Below are 22,036 nucleotides of genomic sequence, written 5' to 3' on the forward strand. Positions count from 1 at the left end.
GAGAAAGGGGCAGGACAAGTATTTCAAGAAATCATGCCCCTCACACTCTCCAGGTATGGCAAAACTCATGAATCTACACGTCACATTTCCTTTACTCATACCTCTCTCTTCCTGAAGCCCTCACCTTCCTTCAGCACCACCTGATCCTCTGGGTGAGGTGCTTGGGCCACGAGTTTCTATTCGGTTTGCCCGTATTTTGTTCATGCACCCCCTCTCACTGGGTCATAGGAGGTCACCGAGGGCAAGGACTCTCTAACAACTTTTCTCTTCACAGGAAGACTAGCCCCAATTCCTATCGTTCGGGTGATGCTTTATTAAAACTCATGAAGAAATTGTGCCCACATAATGTCGGTTTAATGACCAACGCAAGAATAAAATGGGGAGGAATAAGAGTCATCTTCCTTCACTCCCGCACTAGTGTTTACAAAACACTAACAAGTCAACCCCAAACGTTCTCCTCCTGGAAGCTTCCCTGGCAAATGCATTCCCTCAATGTCCTCATCACCCTCTGGGGGCCGTAATTGATATTCTCACCTCCACCAAGATATTCTTGTCTGTCGGTGATTTGCCACAAGTGCATGCCTATTCCTCTGTTTCCAAATGTGTGTCACTGCTAACTCCACCTGCAATAAAGCATTTCTTGTTGCTCACAAAGACAACGGAACTCACAAAAAAGTCCCAGTTCAAGGTGTGGAAGCATTTGATGCAGGAATGGAGGAAAGGGTGGAACGCAGGCACAGACCAACTCAGAGACACAAACCTTAACAAGTAAGTGAGTAACAGCAACCCAGAGCACGTGTATCGAAACAGGGACATGAACAGACTGAGACAGCTATGGCACTAGAGGCGTGCATATGGGCACAGGCATGGGTGGAAGATCAGAGAGACGAAGGCATGGGCAAAGCCAGAGGAAGGAACACCAACTCACGCTCAGAGTGAGAGATCATGGGCAAACACAACACGGACACACCATCTTCATTTCAAACAGAGGAAAACATGAACATGTCCAGAGACCAGGAAACGCAAACGTGGCTCAGAGTGATTGAGCCAGAATGCTCATAGATTGATCAGTAATCTGCTGGGCCTCACATGCCCTGAAGTTCAATGGAAGAAAACCTCAGGCAACGTGTGCAACTGTGCATTCAATCTACTCGCACCTAGATATTAGGCCCCACGTGAAAAAGCTCTTAAGAGACCGGGTCACACCTACGTCTAAGCTCTGTAGCCCAGGAGGAAACTCAGTAAGCTATAGCTTCTGGGGCACACATCATGCCAAGTCTCCAGAGAATGACAATCAAGTCAACTGTCCACAGTTTACAGTTCCGCTACCTGATCCATGAACGTCTGCCCAGCTTCACTCCAGGACAGGTCACGCCTAAGCATAGCCTTGGTACCTAAGCACTGGCAGGAGATGTTAGGAGTTGGGGGAGCCTGTCCCAACCTTTGCTTTGGTGATTAAGTCCTTTGCAAGACCTTACTAAATGTTCTGGATGTGGATAAACATCCTGGTGTCCTTAGAACAAGCCCTGTCTGAGGTTCCCTAAGACCACGCACCATTATGCTGTCCCACTCCCACTGCAGGGTTATCAGAGCATAGTTTATTTTTACCAGCACCAGGAAAGACAGGGACCAGCATGTGGAAGCCCCAAGGGTTCCTTGAGGTGTACAGTGCGAGAAGCTGAGAAGACCTGTTTCCACAGTGTCTGTGGGATGGTTGTGGGGACAGCAGCGGGCAAAGGCCAAGCCTCGCCTTCTAGACCTTCGGATGTCTCCACTGTAGAAGGGGCATAGCTGGGATGTAGATGTTCAAATACAAACCCTGACACCGAGCAGGCGATCTAACTCAGTGCACTTTGAAGGGGACATCCGTGACTCCATGAACTTTGTCAAACCCTCGTCCTGGAAAGAGCTGGGGCTTTTGGGAGAAGGCTCTTCTACCAAAAGTCGTTGAGCGAGAGCTCAACATGTGGGACGGAAATGGTACTGTCAATATGCCACCCTCAGGGACGCCTGTGTTGGAGCCGCTGTATCTGGGAAGAGAGAAGAACACTGGGGGGGAACAAACATTGAACATTCCCTGCTCCGTTTGTGGCAGAGTCTGTCCTTTGCCTGGTCCAGAGACAGACGTGCTTCTGGGAAGCAGCCAGCCACTTGGCAAGGAGCACCCGAAGTGCTCACCACTTCCTGGGTGAGCTCGGTATGCTCTAGGTCTTCCCATTGGCCTCAGGGGCACAGACTGCTGGCAAGGCCCCAGAAGAAGGACAGTGCCTTTGTGGTTGAAACACGGTGTGCCCAGCCATTCAGCGAGGATGGGACACCTCTACCAGACTGTTCATGAGAAAAATGTTTACTTTCTGGGGACCTGGCCTGAAGCGGACCTTGGGCAGAGGGCTTAAGCCTGTCTGAAAATAGGGATATTAACCACTGTGCCGTCACGGGACAGAGAGCACACAACTGGGTGGCCTGGCACTTGCCTGTTTAACATCCCCAACTCCCCACTCCCCCCACCTTTCCCTTCTCCCCGTGTGCCCTTTTGTACCCAAACTGAGTCCCCCGGAAAAAAGAACAGAGTTCAGGTGAGCTCACTCAGATGTGAGGGACTCCGTTTTTGTTTGCTTAGCCGTTTCCCAGCAAACTTACCTTTTCCCCTGGTCACCTTTGCCAGAGCAAACTAACATCCTCACTGCCTTCCCACCCGTGTCTCCCTCACCTCCTCAGATGTCCTCCATACACCTTATACCCCCATGTCCTGAGATGTTGTCTGGAACCCTAGCCCTGAGAGGCTAATTGTCTCAGCAAAAGACCCTGTGTTCATATGCACTAGAAGGGCATCCGGTCCAACAGTGAATTAAATGCTAAGGCTTCCCCCCGTTGTATCCCAGTGAAGAGTCTGATGATATGCAACAGGGAGGATACATGGAGGACCACTATCCAACAAAATTAACTTCCAGCATTTCAATCTCAGGCCCTTGTTCACCAGGCCCTTTCCTTGAACTTCCGCATTTCCCTTGGAAAAATGACAGGCCCCAGTTAACCAGTCCTTCTCTTATTTCTCCTTCCTCCCCAACCCCCATCCCACAGGCAGAACTGCATCCTCTGATGCAATCCCAAAGTATGATTTCCCCCCACCTCTACAACTCTCCATGGCCTGGTAATTCCCAGGCAGCAAACTGAGAAGCCTGCCTGGGGCTGATGTGTCTACCCTGAGCCCCTGCACAAACACCACACAAACACATACAACTGATGCTGCTTATTTATCTTCCGGTTTTATTCCAGGTTTACTGGTGTCTCCCTCTCTGTACGTCTCACCACCAGACCTCTCTTCGTTTCTTCGTGTGCACAACAACCACGTTGACCGTTTGCCTTCACCCAAAGCAGCTTCTTAGGTCAAGGGTGATGCTCCATCACACGCATCTCAAGATCGAGAGTGCCTTTGAAAACACACACAGGCACACACATAATAACCCAACCTCTCTGAACGATGCTAAAGACCGCTTTAACTTTTTAAGGCCCCGCCCAGGAGACAGAGTCACATCCCCTGTGATCTCTTACATTTCCTCCAACCGCGTATTAGAAACTTTTCTTCATAATCGACGCAAAATGGCCACTGTTCTCACAATAGCCATGGCAGGTGAAGGAGATGCATAAGAAAAGTAAAAGATGATGGTGATGATCAAAACAGAAAAAAATGATGGGACAGCGGGGTAAGGCTTTGCACAAAGGGGACTCACACACCTTTGTGGAAACGGGGTGGTGGGGGGAACCTGAGGCAAGCCCAAATTTAAGGGGGTGGTACAGGAGGCCTGAGCGTGGGGCTGATGGCCATGGAATGACAGTTCAGAGACGTGCACCTTTGAATCTCAGTGACTTTGACTCTCATGCTGCTTCAGTCGCCTAAAGCTTCCCTAGTCAGAACCAGTCCTGCACTGCAGTTTTCCAGACGTGCTGTCGCACCCTGACGCCCTCACGCCCTGGTGTCACTGTATGCCTCTGAGCCTCAACTCCTCCATGAGTGAAATAAACGACCCAGCTTACGCGTTTCAGCGCCCAGCCCCTGGGCTCCTTACCCACCTGTCCTCTCGGTGACCTGTCCCGGTGGGGCCTTTCTCCCTCGGGTAGTAGCGCAGGGGATCGGGCCACAGGTCCTCGCCGATGATCTGGTAGGGGACAGGGGCCCGGTCGGGACAGGCCAGGTCAGGCCAGGCCCACACCCCTCCCCCCGACCAGCCGAACAACATCGCCATTGCTGAGGAGGCCCAGAGGCACCCCACCTCAGCAATCCTGCTAGATCCTACACAGGTGTGGTCAGAGAACCAGTTGAAGAAATTAAGGCCGCTGTTGTTGTGCCTGCGGCTATACACCTCCTTTTCAAAACGACGGTGCCACTGAATTGGAGCGAGATGAGATGCCCTATATCCTGTGGGAAAAGGAGCGTGGGACAAGGGCCTAAATCATGTTTCAAGTTCACCTCACCCCATCTGCCCTCCCCCACGATCCAGGGACCTGTCTCTTACCAGTGACGTGAATGAGATACTCCTTAACAACCACCTCATTCTGGAAATAGGGGTTCTTCCGGAAAAACAACATGATCTTGCGGTAATCACTGGGATATGTGAGTTCCTCCACCTGCCGGGACAAAGTGGAGGCGGAGGGTGAAATATCTCTCCAGCAGACCTGGTCTTTCCTGCTTTCTGGGATAAATCAATTCCCCTCTCCTCCCCTGCCTGACCTTCAAGTTGGTCATGTAGCTAAGCATTTCTTTATCTTGGGTGCTAATCATGGCCGACATCCGGGGGTGGTTCACAAACTGCTTTACGTCAAGGAGCCTCTAGATGGCAGAGGTGAAAGGGCTGGGAGAACAGAGCGAGCCTGGACAGCAGCCTGGGAGTGTCTGATCTCAAGGCCCCACTAGCCTCTAGTCCTATTCCTTCAATACAGACTGCATGAAGGAACAATGAGCCCCTCGGGGTGTGCATATCTGTTCACTAAAACAGGGAGCCTCTGATTCTGAGAGGGAGGCCCTGATCTCCATCTGGACAGAACAAGCTTACTTCCGCACAGCAAACACTCCTGGCTCTAACTAGGATGCGCATTCATAACTCCCCACTCTCACCTCCGTTTTCCCTGATGGTTATTCCAAGAAGAACCTGTGCACAAGACAACTCTTTTGTCTCAAGAGGCCCTGGTACTAATGACAATACCTTTTTGGACCTCTGCAACTAAAGCCCTAGTCTTATTTCCTGCTATGCAGAAAATCAGCATGCCCCCACAATTTCAGGATCACATTTCCCTGAGTGTGCCCACAATGCACAATCCAACGGATACATTTTGGTACCCAAACGGCCCGCTATGTTAGGTACCCCTTGCACTAGCCCGGCCACAACGTGGTCTCTCAAATACAAAATTAAGGATACAACTTTGACCCAGAAGCCAGGGATGCTCTGGATGATGGTGCTTCTGTGTTCCAGATAAGGCTTCCGCCTCCGAAGTGTTGTGACCTTGAGACTAAAGTGTTGTCGGCTGCACTCCCTATTCACAGGCTCCAGCTGTAACTGCAAGACCTCCAGCGCCTCCAGCGAGGCGCTCTTCGGCGACGGCCCCGGCTCTTCCTGCCCCTGCTCCTGGGGCTTCTCCTCCTGCTCTTCCGCCACCACCTGCTGCTGCTTCTCCGCCACCACCTCCACCTCTTCCATCATGTCCTCCACAGGCTGCCAAAACACCTCCATGATCCGCGCCACCTCTCCCTCCAACAGGGCCGCGCATTGCCGCACCACCTCCCCGCTAAAGATGGCGGCCTCCTCGCCCCACCCATCAGCTAGGGCCAGCACCCTACCCACCTCCCGCACCACTCCTGGGGACCCGAGGGCCCCTGCTTCCTGAGGACCCCCTCCCACACCTAGGACGACCCCGGGTCCCGCCTCACTGCCCATGCGGACCTGGCTCTGAGCTGGGGCAGCAGCGAAGGTGCGGCAGTTGGAAGCTCAGCACGTGGGCCGAGCACCACACAAGCCAAGCGACTACAATCGCGCTTCGCTGCGGGCTAAACCGTTCCCAGGAGCCTCTGCGGTGAAGAGAGCTGTAACGCATGCGCAGGAGCATTGGCCACCAGGCATGCGTGTCCAGGTGGCAGGAAGCAGCTCCAAGCCACGCCCAGGCCGCTCGGCCCCATCACGACCAATCAGGGCGAGGACAGTGGGCGTCACCCTCGGCTGCCTCGCCCCTCGCCCTGTGGAAACAGGCCAGGCTCCGGGATTGCCGGGTCCCCGGAAACACCCCTTCTGCCCCCCCGACTTAGCAGCCGAGGTTACCCAAGGTGTTCGCCTCCAGGGAGGCCTCTGCCCTTGCGTCTGGGGTTCCCGGGTGCCCTGTGATACCTATGTGGCCTGTGCCAGTTGGAGCCAGGAGTTCCCGCTCCAAACTCAGAAAATCAGAATCTGGTTTCCCTCAGGACCCTTAACCACTGGGAGCTCTCAGAAAATGTACAAGGAAATGCATGGTGGCCGAAGTTGCTGGATACTTTTTTTCCAGGGGACAGAGAGCCCGAAGCTCTGTGGCATGAGAGGGGAGTGTCCGGCAAACCCAGCTCTTTGCTAGACTTGAATTCCTTTGCTCAAGAGCAGAAAAGCCACGCAGTGAAGAGCTCCGTCTGAGTGTCTGTCTCCCCTCTGTCTTTCTCTGTGTGTGTGTGTGTGTGTGTGTGTGTGTGTGTGTGTGTGTGTGTGTGCGTGTGTGCGCGCGCGCGCGTTCTTGTTTCTGTATGTATCTGCTCCCTCCCTCTGTGGCCCACTCTCCTGGGATCCCCTCTGGATGCTTAAACTCTCCGAGAAATTTTACCTTGCCTGGCACCAAAAGACCTCTCCTTGTGTGTGATTGGCACCCACGGATTCTCGGACTTTGTGTGACCACACGTTTGCATAGTGCCTTTCAAACGCTTGAGTGGCAGGCAGAAATTGCCTTTCTGCTAGCCAACATAAGGTGACAAGCGTCCCTCCGGGAACGGACATTGACACATGGCACAAGACGAAGTTGACTTGGCCATCCTGTCTTTTGAGAGACCGAGAGAGGGAGACACTCTTTGGTGGCACTGGGGAACGCCAGAAACTTTATTTGGACACATGCGCACACACTGAGGTGCTGAGGACTGCACCCAGTCAAGAGCCACCACGCACGCATGCATGCCTTCACCACTGCCAACCCGAGGATGTGAATTTTGCCGACCCTAAGGATGCCCTGTGAAAGTGGTTCTGCTCTCGTCCACCTTCCAAATGAGATCACATCCCAGCCCAGCCCTTCGCCCCAGTCTTGTGGGACAGGGGAGCAGGGGTAGAATCCAGCTAAGCCATCACGGCCATACTCCAGTTGCTCAAGTCATTCTTCAAGTATTTCAAAGAATTTTACTGTTTTCTTCTTCAAAAAAGTCTTGCACATACCTGAGAAAAAAAGTTTTTAATCTATATAATGACGATAAGAATAGCAGTCAGTAGGATTGTGGCAATAATCAAATGAGATAGTTAAATTCATAAGTAAATGAAGCACTTTCTACAGTGGCCAGCCCAAAATATTTATTAGATATTTTTATTTGACCAGTTAGTCTGCAGTAGTTATTCCCAGAAAGGAAGTGGCCCTGTTTCTAATTCATTACCATTTGTATTGTCATACATTTTGTGCATGCTATCTTTAGAGGTTATGTCTGTAAACAGTATTGACACACAACCTTTGTCATCTGAGTAATAGTATTTATTTATATTTGTCATCAGTATACTAGCTTTTTTAGCAAAAGTTCACCTATCCCCTAGAATTGACTATAAATTATGTCTGGGGTTTCTACTTCTTCTTGAATAATTATTGGTAAACTATCTTCTGTTAAATCATTTGTTATCCACCAAAGACTTCTAATAATAATTTTAATTATTTAATTATTAATTATTTTTCATACCTTTTTGTTAATAATTATTCTTCACTACAATCGTGTGTGTGTTCTGTCATGTCTTCCTATGCTCTTTTAGGCTTATTATTAGTGCAAGTATACAATGATTATTTACTTTATACAAAATATGCAAAGGAACTTAATTGAAAACAAACAGTTTCGGGGCTTCCCTGGTGGCGCAGTGGTTGAGAGTCCGTCTGTCGATGCAGGGGACACGGGGTCGTGCCCCGGTCCGGGAGGATCCACATGCCGCGGAGCTGCTGGGTCCGTGAGCCATGGCCGCTGAGCCTGCGCGTCCGGAGCCTGTGCTCCGCAATGGGAGGGGCCACAACGGTGAAAGGCCGGCATACAGCAAAAAAATAAAAATATAAAAACTGTATCATAATTTTGATCCTCTCTAAAAAAGGCAGGATTACAAGTTAACCTCAGGCCCCCACTTAATATAAACGTAATTCCAGTATTTCCACACTTTTGTTTTGAACCCTGAATTATGCTTTTAGACGTTGTGCTCAGTACATCATTTAACCTCACAATAACCCTATCTGATCGTTCTTTATCATCTTGTTTCTGTAGACTGGGTAAATTTAAGAGTTTAGGTAGTTTACCCAGTTTCATATAACTACTAAATTTTGAAGCTTAGATTGCTTTTTGTCTGCCTGACTTTGTATCATATTAAATTACCATATGCATTTTATCTTGTAGACATTCATGTTTCTGTTTGAAATTATTTTAACAATTCCACTAAAAAATAAAGTAAGTAGCATATTTGCATAGCAAGCAAAATGCTTCATGATCTGCTGCTAGCCATTTTTATTCTATCAGAAAGTCCCTGAACTCTCCCTACTGATTATATGGAAATTCCCATATTCCCCCAAATTGCCTTTTACTTTTTTTTTTTTCTGCGGTACACGGGGTCTGTTGAGTATGTCTCTCCTGAGCAGGGCTTAGAGGGTCTGGTCTGTGGTCTCCCGAATTGGTTCTGGTATCCCATATGCTATGTGGGCCTGGTAAGGTGTGGCTTATTCAGGTATGAGTCAAGTCCTAGTCCATCAGGTGGTTCTGCTGTGAGGGGAATTGGCCCCTTGTTTAGGGCTGTGACTCACTGAATTTGGCCTGGGATTACCTGTATTGTTTCCTGTGATCCCTTGAACTGAATACGAATCTTCTGAGGAGTGCCTGAGTTTTCCTGTGTTGAATATGGGCCCACTGGTATATTGTTTGGGGGTGCCTGACCTGAGTCTGGGTTCTGTGCTGAGTCTTTGTGTCTCCTTAGGTGGGACTGGGATCCATTGTGGGCTTTGAGCTTCTACATCTGAGTTTGGGGCTGCGTAGAATTCGTCTGGGTCCATTCGGCATGACGTCTAGAATTCTGTAAGTTGAAACAGTGTCCTCTCTGAGGATCGCTGGACCCTCTGAGGTGGGTCCTGGTGGGGATGGCTGAACAAATTTGAGATGCTCGAGTGGTTGTAGGGTCGGCTCTCCAAGGTCTCAGTCTGGTTAGCTTAGACTGGAGGTCTTTAGGAGTGTCTAGGTTCCCTGAAGTATGTTTCAAGTGTAGGAAATGCCTGAGTGGCATTCTTGTGAGGTTCTGAGACCAGTAGGGTATTGGTTAGGAATACTTGAGCTGAGTATGGACCCTCTAAGGTAGCATTCAGGCCCAGAAACTGAGTCTGGGTCATCTGAGTTGGGTCTGGGGCACCCAGAGATTTGTTTATATTCTCTGAGGTGAGTCTGGGTCTCATGGAGATAAGTCACAGTTCCTGGTAGTCTATTAGGTGTCGCTAGAGTTGGGTGTTTCTCACCGGAATGAAGTCTGGGTGGATCTCGTCATGGGTCTGAGCCCTCTGTGGTTTGTTCTGTGTCCTATATATCTTGTATATTGATACCTGAACTGACTCTCGGTGTCCTTAGGTATGTCAGAGATTCCTGAGCTGGAACCGGAGTTCCCAGGGGTACCTGGCTCTCCCTGAGTTGTGTCTTAGATTCACTGAGGATGATCTGGGGTCCTCTGAGGGGAATATTTGCACCTCTGTGTTATTTGTGTATGGCTTACCTGTTATTTCCTCACTTGAACGGTGTCTGGTTTCTCCTATGGGGGGGGGTATGTGCCTCCAGAAGTGAATCTGGATCCTCTAATGTGTTTCTGTGTTTTTTTGAGTTTGTTGTGGATCCCCCTGTGTTGGATCTGGAATATCCTTAGCTGAGTATTGGACTCCTGTGCTGATTCTAGACTCTCTGAGGTAGGTCTAAGACCCCTTACTCCTAGTGTGGATTTTTCAGGGTATTGGTGGTGGTTGCCTGAAGTGAGTCTTAGTCCTCTCAATTTGTGATTTTCTGTGGGAGGACTTGGCCCTTTCTTTGCGTCCTGAACTCAGTGAGTTTCTCTGGAGTCATCTGCTGTTTCTCAGGGCCTCCAGAAATGAGTATGGGACATGTGAGACATGCCTAGGGTTCCCTCACCTGCATCTGGGGACCCTTTGGGTGGTCTGAGTTCCTTTCTGTTGAAGGTTGACTTGGTGAGGTGTCTTTTGGGAATACATGAGTTAGGCTGAGTCCCCTGTACTTAGTATGTATCACTTTGGGTGCATCTGGGATCCCATGTGCTGGGGTCCTTAGCTCCTTCATTTAGGTCTGAGACTCCCTGACTTGGTTTTGAGGCTACCTGGCATATTGTCTGTTGCACCCTGAACAAAGTCTGCATCTCTTGAGGAGTACTGAGTCCCTGCAGTGGGTGGGCTTTATCTGGAGATGCCTGAACAGAGTTGAGTGCCCTAAGTGGTGTGAGGTTTACTGTAGTAGGTCTTGCATCTCCTGAGCTTAGTCTTCTATGGTATTGTCCCTTGTTCCTTGAACTGAGTCTGCTTACCCTCAGGAATGTGTAGATCTCCTGAGCTGAGTCTGGACCTCTGAGGAGGGTCTTTGTCACGTAGGGTGGATCTAGGTTTCCTTGTGTTGAGTGTGAACATGTTCAGGTATTTTTTGGAGATAACTGAGCTGAGCTGATTGGGTCCCTGTGCTAAGTCTAAATGTCTTATGTGGATTTGTCATCTTCTGTGTTAGTTTTTCGTGCATATTTATGTGGATGGAAGATCCATAATTTGAGCTTGGAGCCACCTACCATGAAATTTGAGGTCCTCGATCTAAGTGTGGGTATCCTGAGAATATCTGGTTTACCTGCAGTTTTTAATGGGCCCAATAGGTTTTGGTTCCCTGTTGTGGGTATGGGTATACTGTGGTGGGACTGGGTCTTCATATAAGGGTCTAAGACCCCTGTGATGTGGCCTGGGCATGCCTTAACTGAATTGGGATCTCATAAGGTGGGTGTGGGATCTGTTAACATAGATCACTGGCCCCCAAACTGACTCTGGGTCACCTGACTTTCATCTGCAGTAACTACAGGTGCATTTGTGTTCTCTGATTGTGGCTTGGGTTCTCTTGAGCTTACCTGGGGTATCTGAAGCTGTCTGTAGTCCCCTGAGGTGGGTATGTGATCCCTGAACTGAGTATGCAACCCCCTGGTGTGGGTCTGGGGATTTTGTGAGTATCTGAGTCTCTCTGGTGTTTTTTTGAGGATTTCTGTGCCTTACTGATATAGCTTTGAGACACTTAGATGTGTCAAAGTGGCCATATCACTATGGTGATATGACTCTGCATACCCTGAATTTGGCCTGTATTTTCTGAAGTGTACCTGGGTCTTTGGAAATGATTGTGTTCTATGATATGGGACTGTGCTCTTTTGAGGTGACTCTGCACCCCTCTGGTTTGGGTTGGAGATCTCTGAAGGTGGAATCTGAGTCCCCTCAACTGAATCTAGGACTCTAGAGTGAGACTGGATCCCACATGTGGGTCTGAGGATCCTATGTTGAGTGTGGAGCCATTGGTGTATTCTTTGCAGATGCCTGAGTTGAGTCAATATATCCATAGGTTGATCTGGCATCCACTGTTTGTGGTTATGGCTCCTTCATTTGAGTCTGGACCCAGTATAGTCTGGGACTACCTGACACGTTGTCTGGGGTCCCCTGGTGATTCTTCCCCCTCTCAGCTGAGTCTAATATAAGATAAATTTAGGTCCCTTGTGAGTCTAAAGTCCCTTAAGGTGGGTCTGACATATGTTTTGAGTGTGGGGTATTGGGGTGTTGTTTGGGGATGCCTCTGAAGAGTTGACATCCCCTGTATTGGGTCTGTGTCCCATTAATTGTGTATGGGATCCCTTTAGTGGTATTGGTCCTTTCAGCTTGGTCTGAAACTCTGAGTTTGATCTGTATCCACCTGGCATGTTGTCTGAAATCCCTTAGCTGAGTCTGAGTTCCTGAGAAGGTCTGAGTTTCCTATAGTGTCCATGGCTCCTTGGGTTTTAGCTGGGGATGACTGAACAAAGTTGGGTGTCCTGATATGGGAGTGGTTCCACTGTGGCTGGCCTGGTTCTTTCTACGAGAGTGTAAAACCCTGGTAATGTTGTCTTGGGTACCTTAGCCGAGTCTGGGTGTTATGACAATTATCAGCACTCTCCTGTTGGTTGTATGGCCCATGATGTATGTCCAGGTCCCCGGAGGCATGTTTCAGCCTTACTGAAGTATGTTTGGGCCCTTTTCTGGTATATTTATACACCCCAAGTGATGTCAGTGAATGCTGTATCTGAGTTTGTGTACCTGAATTTGGTCTGAGTTTTCCTGTGTGGAACTTGGGAAATGAATCTGGACTTTCTGGTGGGAATCTGTCTTTCTTCCTGGTTGGTGTGCCCTCCTCTGAGATGGATTTGGATACCGTTATGGTTTGGGGTAGCATCCGGATTACCTTAGGTGGATCTGTGGTCCCTTGAGGCAAACCTGTGCACCCCTGTACTGAGTGTGACATTATTGGAGTGTTGTTTTCATGTACCTGAATTGAGACTTTATTCCCTTGGGTTGGTCTGAAATCCTTGTATTGCTTTTTAGGACCCTTTATTTGGATCTGACACATCCTCATTTCTGCCTTGAACCTCATATTTTTCAGATTTCTCTGAACTTAATGTCCCGTCAGCTGAATTTAGGTCTCCTGAACTGAGTCTGTATATCCTTAGGTGGGTGTGGGTTCCCTTGTGGAGGGTGGTATGTCCTTCCTCTTAGACTGGAGTTGCAGTTTGAGTCTGACATTGTCTTTGGTCCTCTGAGCTGAATCTGGGTTCCCTGAGCTCCCAAACGTCCCTGAAGATGTTTGAGTCTCCTGATGTTTGGGTTATTGCCCCTCTGGATACCCAGGGACGCCTGGGGAAGGCTAAGTCCACCTCTGGGGGCCCGGTTTTACGTCAGTGACCTCAGGTTTATGTCAGTGACCCCCGGATTTACGTCACTGATCCCGGTTTTATGTCTGAGGCCCCGGATTTATGTCGCTGACCGCGGATTTACGTCGCTGAACCCGGATTTACGTCAGTGACCCCGGATTTACGTCAGTGGCTGTGGCCCCAGTTTTAACTGCCACCGGGGGACACGGCCGGGCCTTGGTGGCCGAAGGGGCTGAGGCTTGAGGTCCCACAGGACTGCCTACATTTGCCTCCGTGCAGAGCTTCCGCCTGAGGGTCAGCCGGAGTCTGGTGCTCACGAGACCGTGCCCCTGGGGCCACTGACGGGGCTGGGCAAACCCTCAGGGTCAGCACCGACTCAGCCAGGTGTCTGCAGCGGCGCATTTACCCCAGCGCTCTTCGCAGTAGGCGCGGCGGGGGCCCCTGCGGGTCCGTGAGCGGAGAGCGGATACAGAGGAGGGGCGCTCACGCGCACACGATGGGTGCCACTCAGCCGTGAAAAAGGAGGGCGTGCCGCCATGTGTGACGGCGGATGGACGTGGAGGGCCGTAGGGTGAGTGAAAGTAGCCAGACGAAGACAAACAGCACACGGCCTCTCTTCTCCGTGGGATCCAGGCCACAGACAGACAGAAAACCAGCTCCTAGATGCAGAGAACGGAGTGGTGGTCGCCAGAGGTGGGGGCGGGGCGTGGAGGAGATAGGGGGAAAGGGGTCGGAAGGTGCAAACTTCTAGTTGTGACAGAAAGAAGCCCTGGGGTGTGATGTTCCGCACAGTGACCACGGCTAGCAATACTGTGCTGCGTAGTATTGGAACTCTACGGGGCGGTTCTCACCATTAAATCAAACCATGTGCTGCGCACACCGTAGACTTAACGCAGTGGCGGACGTCAGTTACTTCTCAGTAACTGAATGAAACACGGTCTCACTGCAGGAAGAAAAGTGCACCTGTGTGTCGTGACAGACTTTAACTCGGCTTATTCTGGTGGTGATTTCACAGTGTATACCAACGTCGAGGCATTACCGTGTACCCCTGACGCTAATGTAAGCTGTGTGTAAGTTACACCTCCAGAACGAAGCCCGCAGTGTACGGAATTTGTAATGGTCAGACCAAACCATAACGTAGGTTAAGTGTTTAGAGCACTGTGTAACCTGGCCTACAAACGTTCCTAGTCTTGTAACATTTCATTTTACTGAAGCAGTTACTTAAATGAACGTAATTTTAAGTAAAACAGCGAGGCGTGGTTGGAATAGAAGAGGACTAAGATACAGGAACCTTAAATTCAGATTTCTTTTTGGTGATCTCGAGTAAGTCACAGTCTCTCTGTAAGTTTTTTGACATTATCCTCACTCGCATGAGGACGTTGAGATGGAAATCTGACAAGTTCCTTGTGAGGACAAAGATGAAACGACACATGTGAATGAGCTTAGAACTAAGAGAGACTAGGAGTGTCATTTGTCGGTGTCGTTCACTGGCTGTGATGATTATTACCATTTTTACATGTCAGGAAACGGAAAGCACCAACCTATGAGGTTTTTCACACTTACGTTATCATTTAGGAAACTTAATGGCCTTTTAGAAAGTTCCCCTCTGGGAGTTTTAGACTCGGTTTTTGCTAAGTTTTCCTGGGTTTCTGTCACTGGCAATTGTCTCCGTGAAGCAGAAAAAGAAAAGGAGGAATCCCATGTCTCTCTGGCAGTAAAGCACTGAGCCATGGAGACAAGAAACAAAAAGCAAGCAGGTGGTCTCATGCGGGGATCCTTGGGTGCCCAGGCTGAGTGGGCTTGGAGTAATTCAGAGAGTAGAGTCCACACGCCACACTCCTGACGGGGGCACAGCTGCCGCCTCCAGGTTTTACCTCTGGTGTGAAAACTGAAAAACTAAAGACTAATACCTATAGAGCTTTGTACATCACAGATTGTAACGTACTCATATTCTCTTCTTAAATATAACCTAGTCCACACTTCCTACCTCATTACGCTTGCTTCTATTTTATCGTGGATGAAAACCTTCTTCACAAAATTGATATGTATTTTCCCCACAAGGGGATAGCATGGCTGAGGTTTAAAGGCATTGGGATCATGTGGATAGAGTGCGATAAAGCTGGAATATGCCCTTAATGCATTGACTCACTTCATTTGTATTTTATCGCAACTTGCTACTTTTTATCAGTATTTTTAACGTGGTTAAACTTAAATGTACACCAAAAAACTGAGATGGACCGGAATATACCCATCCAGGGTTTGGGTATTTTGCACATAAAAGCAAGGACACATTTTATGTCTCTATCGATATTTCTCTGTTAGTGGCGATTTATCGTGTTCATACCCTTAACACTACTTACTATGTAAAAAAACAAAGCAAAAGAAAAGCAAGAGTGAAGTCCTCAATCACTTCAGAACTTAAGCTAACGTCAGGTTGTCCTGCCAGACTGGGACAGGGTGGCAAGTGAGGTTGTTACATTGGATACAGAATTTAGGGGTGCACCAAAAAAATTCAGTAATCGAGGTGAATAATATTTAATGCACTATTTTAAAAATGAGAAGTGATGCAGAATACATGATGAACAAGATATTAAGACTTTAAATAAAGACAGGATCAGTTTTCTACCAGATAAATGGACTTGGACACACAAATCCACACCCACCAATTGATACAATTTTGCCCTTCATTTCCAGGACTGCAAGCAAGTACTTAGTACAATGAATTCAGCAGACTCTTCAGGGACAGAAAAGAGTTTTTCATGTTTAATAACTCTGAGAGTGGAGCACCTGCGACTTCAATTTATTGGCTTTGAACATTCCTGTAACATAAAATGAAGGGCAACTTACAGGTTTTGAATTAGCAATTGTGTTGATGATTAAATTTCTCAAGAAAAAACACAGGAGTCAGGTTTTAGTAGCTCCTGGGACATCTCATCACCGCTAAGCAGCAAGTATACTGCTTTCCCGGAAGGGTATCAGGTTCTCAAAGGAGAGATCGCACACTGTCTTTTAAAGATTGACATCTCTACAGACTTAGGGATTGTAAAGAATAGCAATCTCATCAGCATCTTCCCCAGATATATTGAGGAGTGTGTGTGTGTGTGTGTGTGTGTGTGTGTGTGTGAGAGAGAGAGAGATAGAGACAAAGACAGAGACAGAGAAAGAGACAAGAAGGAGGAAGAGGAGAAGAAGGAGGAAAAGGAAAAAAATAGGTAGGTATTTAGAAAGGCAGATAGATACAGAGATGGAAATTTTAGGACAAGTTATAGAGCACTGAATAGGACTAGAATGTCTCCTTTTCCTAAATCAGGAGCGAGTTTCCTACCTTCCAGCTAACACTCAGTATAGGAGGAAGAAAATGTTTAAATATATAAAATTAATAGGGTGTAGTACTTATCAGAAGTAGAGGAGGGCAATTCCAGTTGTCCAAAGAAACAGGTGCACTTTAGTAGAAATCTTGGAGGACCGTCTCTCCGAAATATCCAGTATACAATCGTACATATACCCATAAGCTCAAACTCTGAGTCTCCGAGTTGAGAGGCATGGAAAAGACCTCAGACACTTAATTTAGAAAATGCCTCTTATAATGCCAGTGCAGAGTGGTAAACTACGTCATAAAATTGGAATTTTAAAACCATTGTCGTTTAAGAGGAGGGCTGGCTGAGAGAAGGGAGATGTCCAATTCTGACTAAATAATATTCCTACAGAGAGAGACCAAGTAATTCGTTAAGTGCTGCACCATGGTTAGTCCCACTAGTATTTAAGTGATTTGCTTAGAAATGATTAAATTCTTAACTGGACTTTCAGAATAATAATTAAGTAAAACTGCTTTGCGTTATTAGAATGGACCAGATTAAGAAGTTAATGAGCACAAAGTCTCTGAACAGTGTGGGATTCTGGGGTGAAGGCCAGGCTTTCCCAAGGAAGATGGAAGAGCCGGGTGGTCCCGCATCTGGGGGCATCCCCCGGGCACGGTGAGCACGCCCCCTCCCCAGAGAGCCTTGAAGACAGGAGTTGAAGCGCAAGTCAATATGGAACCCTCAGAATAAGACTGTCCTTCAGAGCAGTACTAGAAATAACCTAGTTTACATTTCTGTTGTTATAGAATAGAATATATAGAATGTTATAAATAGAATAAATAGAATGTTAATAGAGAGGGTCGCCCCTCTCTTTTATTCAAGTAAAACCACTTCATACTGTTAGGGTCACTTCAAAATTATTCCATCTGAAATTGCACAGGCTTCCCTCACTGAACCAGGCTGGTTTCTTCCTCTACTTCCCATAGATCGCATCAATTTTAGTTGACACTTTAGAGGTTGCCTCTGCCCCCAAGGAACTGTGCTCACTCTGAGGACAGGAGGCATTTCCTCTTGTTATTCCTAATGCCTAGCAACCTTTATACATATTTTAAAATAAGGGAACAAATGGATGAATTAACTGCATCATTTTGAGGGTATTTCTCCTTTGCTCGTAGCATTTTTGTTTGTTTGTTTGCGGTACGCGGGCCTCTCACTGTTGTGGCCTCTCCCGTTGCGGGGCACAGGCTCCGGACGCGCAGGCTCAGCGGCCATGGCTCACGGGCCCAGCCGTTCCGCGGCATGTGGGATCTTCCCAGACTGGGGCACGAACCCGCGTCCCCTGCATCGGCATGCGGACTCTCAACCACTGCACCATCAGGGAAGCCCCGCTGGTAGCATTTTACACAAAGAAAATAAGAAGCCATGTTTTGAAGATTTTTTTTTTTGCGGTACGCGGGCCTCTCACTGTTGTGGCCTCTCCCATTGCGGAGCACAGGCCCCGGACGCGCAGGCTCAGCGGCCATAGCTCACGGGCCCAGCCGCTCCGCGGCACGTGGGATCTTCCCGGACTGGGGCACGAACCTGCGTCCCCTGCATCGGCAGGCGGACTCCCAACCACTGCGCCACCAGGGAAGCCCCTGAAGATTTATAATAGAGCTATTTTTTTCTAAATCTATATTAAAGGCACAGATGGAAGCACAATTTGTGAACGTAATTAACCAGGATAAGCTCCTGGAAACCCTAGAAATCAGATGGTGGAGTTCCTGGGATGCGTTTGTGTGATGAACAGGGAATAATAGTTCCATTAGTGTCAAATACGTAATACATTTGCTCCACACTTTTATTTGTCAATAAATTACCATAGAATTTTTTTGTAGCCTAGAGAATAGATGACATAGCCAGTGGAAATTTAATGACTAGCATATACTATAAAAATTTAACATAGTTTTCATTGCAGTAGATGAAAAGGAAATTAGCAATAAATATGATTTTGACTCTTACAAAGAATATCTGAGTGTACGTAGGTATAGTCAGTGCTTATGTATACAGTAGCTTATGTTTCTGTATTTCACCTATTCCACAAAGGATTTGAGGTTCATTTGGGAAATATACTTAAACGCAAATCTCCTCCCAACCCCCAGCAAACCTCTCCACAAAGCAGAAGAGACAGACAGCAGTTTTATCATCAGATAAGCGTTAAATCAGAATGTGGTGCACACCACAGGGAATTCGCCAAGAGAGGCAAAGACAGAAGGAAAATCTCACCCTTTTATGTGGCCAGGCAGCTAGAGCTCCTTCTGTGAATGTTCTCAAGATGAGCACTGACTAGGCCTCAGCAAGACCTGGCAGGAGCGTGTACTATACACATACACAGCCATCCTGAGTTGACCTGCGAATTGCAGGGACCGTCTGTGGTAGCTAATCAGCTTCGTCCAGAGGAAAGACGAACCGCTCCTGTCTTTGTGACGAGAGGTAGGTTTGCAGGTTGGGGCCAGGAGCCGACAGAAGCTCAGCCCCTCACCTCCCACAGAGCCTGGGAGATGGGCTCCCTCTCCCTTCCTGGTTTTGTTTCAAAGAGATAGTCCCCAGGTCCTTGAAAAGAACACTTCTGGGTCACAAAGCTGAGAAAAGTCCCATCGGAAAGTTTTATACACATTTCAAAACGAGGAGAGAGTACTTAACGACAAGTTTTCTAAAATAATTGCTCTGAGCAAAAGGCAGAGGTGGAAACCTCTCTCCTTATTTAATGGAGGAGAATTAAGCCCGTTATTCATAGTTTGTATTTGTCCTCACAGGTCTCGTGGGCTGTACAGTTTTACGAAAATACAAAGTTTCCATCAGAAAGATAGTGGAAGTCTTATTTTATTGCTTGGTGAGCATTTCAGGTGATTTCAGGTACTCTTTGCCTGTTTCCGTGTAAGAAAATACTATAGCATATAATAGGCCAACTGGGTGAACTGTATTTCCAATGAGTGTTTTCTGCCTAAAAAATTCCTTTTTTAGAGATGCATGCTGGTAAAGATCCCTAATAGAGACAAAAGGAGCCTCCTAGATGTTCTAAATCAGATGGTCTTGTGCCCCAGTGATCTTAGTTACCTGCCATTAGAACAGAGTAGGGGGATTGGGAGGAACACAGATGCCTCTCCTCTGTTACTGTCAATTTCCCCTTTCATGGCTGTTAATGTTTGCCTTAGGTTTTGAGGTGCTCCTATGTTGGGTGCGTAAATATTTACAACTGTTACATCTTCCTCTTGGATTGATCACTAGGTAGTGTTCTTCTTTGTCTCTGGTAATCGTCTTTATTTTACATTTGGTAGTGTATATATTAATATAATAAAGGTACATGTAACTTTACTGAAAGAAAAATAGTCTTTATTTTAAAGTCTATTTTGTGTGACATGAGAATTCCTACTCCGGCTTTCTTTTGCTTTCCATTTGCATGGAATATCTTTTTCCATCCCCTCACTTTCAGTCTGTCTGTGTCACTAGGTCTGAAGCGGGTCTCTTGTAAGGACAGCATATATACGGGTCTTGTTTTCGTATCCATTCAGCCAGTCTGTGTCTTTTGATTAGAGCATTTAATCCATTTACATTTAAGGTACTGATCGATATGTGTGTTCCTGTTACCATTTTCTTAATTGTTTTGGGTTTGTTATTGTAGGTCTTTTCCTTCTCTTGTGTTTCCTGCCTAGAGAAGTTCCTTTATCATTCATTGTAAAGCTGGTTTGGTGGTGCTGAATTCTCTTAGCTTTTGCTTGTCTGTAAAGGTTTTAATTTCTTTGTCGAATCGAATGAGATCCTTGCTGGGTAGAGTAATCTCGATTGTAGTTTTTTCCCTTTCATCACTTTAAATATGTCCTGCCACTCCCTTCTGCCTTGCAGAGTTTCTGCTGAAAGGTCAGCTGTTAACCTGACAGGGATTCCCTTGTATGTTATTTGCTGCTTTTCCCTTGCTGTTTTAATATTTTTTTCTTTGTATTTCTTTTTTGATAGTTTGATTAATATGTGTCTTGGCATTTTTTCTCCTTGGATTTATCCTATCTGGGACTCTCTGCTCCCTGGACTTGACTATTTCCTTTCCCATATTAGGGACGTTTTCAACTATAATCTCTTCAAATATTTTCTCCGTCCCTTTCTTTTTCTCTTCTTCTTCTGGGACCCGTATAATTCGAATGTTGGTGCGTTTAATGTTGTCCCAGAGGTCTCTGAGACTGTCCTCAATTCTTTTCATTCTTTTTTCTTTATTCTGCTCTGTGGCAGTTATCTCCACTATTTTATCTTCCAGGTCACTTCTCCGTTCTTCTGCCTCAGTTATTCTGCTATCGATCCCATCTAGAGAATTTTCAGTTTCATTTATTGTGTTGTTCATCATTGTTTGCTTGCACTTTAGTTCTCCTAGGTCCTTGTTAAAGGTTTCTTGTATTTTCTCCATTCTATTTCCAAGATCTCGGATCGTCTTTACTGTCATTCCTCTGAGTTCTTTGTCAGGTTGACTGCCTATTCCCTCTTCATTTGTTTGGTCTGGTGGGGTTTTACTTTGCTCCTTCATCTGCTGTGTATGTCTCTGTCTTCTCATTTTGCTTATCTTACTGTGTTTGGGGTCTCCTTTTCTCAGGCTGCAGGTTCATAGTTCCCAGTGCTTCTGGTGTCTGCCCCCAGTGGGTAAGGTTGGTTCAGTGGGTTGTGTAGGCTTCGTGGTGGAGGGGACTGGTGCCTGTGTTCTGGTGGATGAGGCTGGATCTTGTCTTTCTGGTGGGCGGGGCCGCATCTGGTGGTGTGTTTTGAGGTGTCTGTGAACTTATTATGATTTTAGGCAGCCTCTCTGCTAATGGGTGGGGTTGTGGTCCTATCTTGCTAGATGTTTGGCATGGGGCGTCCAGCCCTGGAGCTTGCTGCTCGTTGAGTGGAGCTGGGTCTTAGCAGGGAGTCAGAGATCTCTGGGAGAGCTCTCACTGATTGATATTACGTGGGGCCGGGTGGTCGCCGGAGGTCCAATGTTTTGAACCCGGCCCTCCCACCTCAGAGGCTCAGGCCTGACACCCGGCTGCGGCACCAAGACCCTGCCAGCCACACGGCTCAAAAGAAGAAAAGGGACAAAAAGAAGAAAGAAAATATAAATAATAGAGTTATTAAAATTAAAATATTATTAAATTATTATTTAAAAAATTAAAAATAATAAAAACGTAATACACGGAAAAAAAGAAGAGAGCAACCAAACCAATAAACAAATCCACCAATGATACCAAGGGCTAAAACTGTGCTAGGATACACGTAAAAATCATAAACTAGTAGTCGCATACAGCACACCCCAAGTCTACAGTTGCTCCCAAAGTCCACCGCCTCAATTTTGGGATGATTCATTGTCTATTCAGGTATTCCACAGATGCAGGTACATCAAGTTGACTGTGGAGCTTTAATCCTCTGCTCCTGAGGCTTCGGGGAGAGACTTCCCTTTCTCTTCTTTGTTTGCACAGCTCCTGGGGTTCAGCTTTGGCCCTGCATCTGCATGTAGGTCGCCCTCTGGCGCCTGTTCTTCGCTCAGGCAGGACG

The sequence above is a fragment of the Leucopleurus acutus genome, assembly GCF_964270905.1.
Source record: "Leucopleurus acutus genome assembly, chromosome: Y".
Lineage (NCBI taxonomy): Eukaryota > Metazoa > Chordata > Mammalia > Artiodactyla > Delphinidae > Leucopleurus > Leucopleurus acutus.